This window comes from Castor canadensis, chromosome 11, assembly GCF_047511655.1.
Source record: "Castor canadensis chromosome 11, mCasCan1.hap1v2, whole genome shotgun sequence".
Taxonomy (NCBI): domain Eukaryota; kingdom Metazoa; phylum Chordata; class Mammalia; order Rodentia; family Castoridae; genus Castor; species Castor canadensis.
In genome coordinates this window covers 68,343,473-68,348,532 of record NC_133396.1, presented here as the reverse complement: position 1 = coordinate 68,348,532, position 5,060 = coordinate 68,343,473, and positions in this window count along the sequence as shown.

The following is a 5,060-nucleotide window of genomic DNA, read 5'->3' as shown; positions in this document are numbered from 1 at the left end:
AAACCCCAAGCAAGCAAGCAAGCAAAGTATACTTGCTAAAATATTGTTCTCAATGAAGATTGTCTTTTATTATACTCCCAGCTATTCCTCCAATGTTCACTATTGGAGAATTTACTGAGTACCCTCCAACCATGAGCAAGACTCTCTGAGTACAGAAACACCTGAAAAGAATACGATAGCCCTACTTAGGTCATTTAATTGCAGTTTAAAATAAACACTGCCCTTTCTTTTCTGCTGAATTGAATCTAAGTTACCAATGACAATCATTGTGGTTTCCTCTGGGTCAGATGCCATCCAACATACCTTCTCTTGTCCCTTTGATGTATTTTTGCTTCAAATCCATTTATTTGTCAATAAAAGGAAAGGAAGGAATGGAGGAAGAAGAGAGGGAGGAAGAAATGAAAGGAGAGAAATAGGGAAGGGGAGAAGAGGGAACAAAGGAAAACTCATACTAGTTTTCAAGAAAAGAGCTTTATGATACAGCATCTCATTATTTGAACATTCTATACTCACAATAATTTACCTGCAAACCCAAAGTCAATACCTGTAGTTCATTTGTGGACAAGCACAGAAGGGATAAAAAAAATTTGACCTATTTAATATATATAATTCTAGCTGAGATCAAACAAGCTGAGGCTCTACATTCTTGTTTCAAATTTCAGACTGTAAGTAAGTGTCTTTTTCAGAATCTAATTCACAATGTTGGATTCATTAGCAGAAGAGTTAAATGATGCCATCTTTGTATTAGTCATTAGATATTCCAGACAGAAAATCAATTTCTTTTCATTGAGATATTAAATGTGACATGATATGGTAAATATTATTGCCAAACTCTATTAAAAACTTCAACAAGCCAGCTGTGGTGGTGCATGTCTGTAATTCTAATTCTCAGGAGGCAGAGACAGGAGAATCGCCAGTTTCAGGCCAGCCTGGGCTACACAGGGAGACCCTGTCTCAGAAACAAAAACAAACACAAAATTGTACCCTTCAACACTGAAGATAAATTAATATTGCAGTAATATGGATAATTATTTTGGTGGAGTGCAAGGTAGTGGTGAAAGCAATGTTTTTACTAAATCAAGAGGCCTCCAGATGCAGAACATTGAAACTATATCCCTATTTCTAACTATTTACAAAAAATCAACTCAAAATGAATGAAGAAACCAGAATGGAAGATCTGAAACTTGGAAATTACTAGAAGAAAACATAGGGAAACACTTCAAGATATAGGATAGGCAACGACCTTCTAACTAGGACTTCAATACCTTAAGAAATACTAGCAAGAATGACAAATGCAATTGCATCAAATTAAGAAGCTTCTGTACCAAAAAGGAAACAATTACCAGAGTGAAGAGGCAGTCTACAGAATGGGAGAAAATCTTTATCAGATACTCATTCTATAAGGAATTAACATCCACAAATAACTCAAAAAATTAAACACCAAAAGAATGAGTAATCCAATCACTAAATGCACAAATGAAATAAACAATTCTCAAAAGAAGTACAAATGGCCAATAAATAAAAAAATAAATACCCGGGTGCCAGTGGCTCACCCCTGTAATCCTAGCTACTCAGGAGGCAGAGCTTAGTAGGATCATGGTTCAAAGCCAGGCCTGTGCAAATGTTTCTCAAGATCCTATCTCAAAAATACCCACCATAAAACATGGCTAACAGAATGGCTCAAGTGGTAGAGTGCCTGCCTAGCAAGGATGAGGCCCAGAGTTCAAACCCCAGTACCACAAATAAATAAATGTTCGACATCTTTAGCTATTAAGGAAAAACAAATTAAAACTACATTGAGATTCTACCTTATTTCAGGCACAATAGCTTTCATCAAGAAAACAGACAGTAAGTGCTGGTTAGGATGTGTGGAAAAAGGAACCATTATACTGTTGGTGGGAATGCAAATAATGTAACCACTATGGAAATCAGCATGGAGGTTCCTTAAAAAACTAAAAAATAGAACTGCCATATGATCCTGCTGTACCACTCCTGTACACACCTGAAGGTGTTACAGTCAGCACACAATAGAGGTATCTACATACTCAGTGTTCACAATAGCCAAGTTAATGGAATCAGCCTAGGTGCCCATCAATGAAGGAATGGATAAAGAAAATATATAGATACATATATATACACACACACACATACATGTATATATAATGGAGTATTGTTGAACAACAAAGAACAAAATTGTGTTGTTCATCCATTTCAGGAAAATGGATGGAACTGGAGATCATCATGTTCAGTGAAATAAGCCAGACCTATATATGGAATCTACATGAAAGCAGATGGAGACTATTAGGGGACAGGGATCAGGGAGAGGGACAGAAAGGGTAATGGGGGTGAATAAGATCAAAGAATACTATATGCACATATGAAAATGTCACAATAAAGTCCATTTTGTATGATTAATATACACTAAGAAAAATATTATTTAAAAGATGCCTGGCAAGCAAAAATGTACTTGTAACCGACTGTAATCCAAACACATTCCCAGGTCCCATGGGCTTATAAATGGAACCTGATGCTAATATGGCAGGTAGAAAGGAATGAGCTCTTTGGGCACCCCAAGTCTTTTGGGGAAAGCCCTGAAGAGCAGGGTGACATCTCAGCTGGTAACTCCAGGGTAATCAGATCCACATTGTCTTCATGGTTTATGACCTCTCTACTCTACTTCCTGACCTGCTAACTGGAGAACAATGATCAGTAGCTTCTTTCTCCTCACCCAGTTTAGAAGTCCTGTGCTAATTGCTGAAGTCAATTAAGTTAATTTACTCAAAATTCATTTTATTTACTAGCTTGAGTCTTCTCTTTATAAAACCTTAAAAAAACCACAAACCTATATTGATCTTTTTCAGATTTCTTCATGCTGTAGTTACAGATGCTGTAATGACAGAGGAGAAGCATAAAATAGCCACACACAGAGCATAATCTTCCAGGTTTGAGTACGAAATAAGTCTCAAATTTTTTTCTAAATTTTTTTTTTTTTCCTGTCAGCCAAACTGAAGTTAAAGAAATGAGTAAACTTAGCTGGTGGATTTCCATGAATTCCTGTGCTACTTGTGTGTTGAGCTGAGGTAGTTCCAGATTGACCAGTTTATAAATCTCATGACTGTCATCCTCTGAAACTTATTTCCTCAAGAAAGCCAGGTGTGGTAATACATGCCTGTAATTCCGGCACTCATGATGTAGAGGTGGTAAGTTAGGTTGAGGCCAACCTGGGCTTCATAGCAATAGTCTGCAAAAAAAGCCCTATGTTCTGTCTTTGACCCCATTCATGTTTATTCAATACAAATCTTTGGCGTCTTCACTGGGAATAGGTCTTTCCAAGGCATTAGCACCATGATCAGTTTAACTTGTACTGTCCATGCTCACGTCTAAGACATCTTAAGAGTTTCAGTTACTAAAATGACTCAGAATGGATGGACAATGTGCCCATGGTAAAGCCTACTGACTGGTGTTTCAAGACACTTTCAGTGTTAATTTTCTCAATCTCAGCATGGCTGACATTTTGGCTGGAAAACTTGCTGCAGGGACTCTTGAGTTCAGTGTTTAGTGGCATCTCTCCCTCCACTCACAGGATGCCAGCAGTCCTTTCTGTAGGTGTGACACCCCCAATGACTGGATATCACGGTATCCCCTAAGGAACAAGACTATCCCCAGTGAAACAATGCTGAAGTTGGCTAGCAGTACAATCATCCAACAGGGGATTTAAAAAGCCTTATGTAGATTCCATCACACATCACATGAAAATGACTGCCAGCTCAAGGGATTCCATGATGACCTATAATATCCTGGGTTGTACAGACTGACAAGGCTTGAAGTTCATATGCTGTGATCTTTATCCTAAGTGCCCCTGTCTCTAGTCAAGACTATTTAGACTGAGGAAGCCTGCTCCAGACATTCCATACATTTGTCATAACTACAGATCAGTTCTTATAACTACAGATCAGTGGTCATTTTGGTTGTTGGTTTCCAGACCCTGCTACACAATCTAATTTTAGGTAAGTTTTAAGTGGCTAAGGGAAACCATACTTTATTTCAAAGCAAGCTGTATATCAAGACCACCTGAGTTAACTGGTAAAAACGGCATTACATGGGCCAAAGAGTAGATTCTCTAGGCTCTACAGTTAGATAAAAAAATTGAGTCTTTTTAAAAAAACAATAAAAATGCCTACTCAGGCTTCAGAAATTAGAATTCAAACTTCATCTTCTATCACAATATTTCTAGTTTCCATTTTCTATTTTTTTTTTTTGAGGCAAGGTCTTGCAATGTAGCCTAGGTTACCTCAAACTCAGGATTTCTCAGCCTCACCCTCCCAAGTGCTGGGATTACAGGCATGTACCACCACACTTGGCATAATTATACTATTAAATGCTATATAAAGCAACTACTTCTAAATTATCAAAGGGGAGTTGGTGTTAGTGTGATGAATTTTCCAAGGACAATGGTTAAGTATTCCATTTAAAAAAACACTTAGCTAACTGAACATTACTTATACTCTCTTCGTGATCCTGCTAAACTATCCATGGAAGGAGAAAAAAGAAAACAAATACATGTTCCAACCCCCTATATAATTAGTGGACACTGACCCTGCTTTCAGCAAGTCTCTTAGTTCAGGTTTAGATCAGCGTTCTGGGTCTCCCTAGAGAACTAATTCCCACTCATAAGCTTATGCACAAGAGCATGAGCAAACTAAAGGTGGCTGGGGACACGATTTGGGAACGAAATAGCAAGGGCTTTTTTTGCTATACAGGGATTTTTAAACCATCACCAACTAAAAATTCTGAAACCCTTTAAAAACTGACATTGCTGTTTTAGAAAACTTATGAAGTGGCACACATACACGAATATCAGAGATTCTACTGTCCTACAAACCATTTAACGTAAAGAAAAACAGTCCATTTTCTTTTATATCTTCTACATTGTATTTTATTTTACACTTATTTAACTCATCTGTCTTGGGGATTTATACACTGATCAAATTGCTCTGCCTGAGATTCAAGTCCACTAGCAGTTTCCTCTCAAATACATCCACTTTAAGAAATGTGAAGAG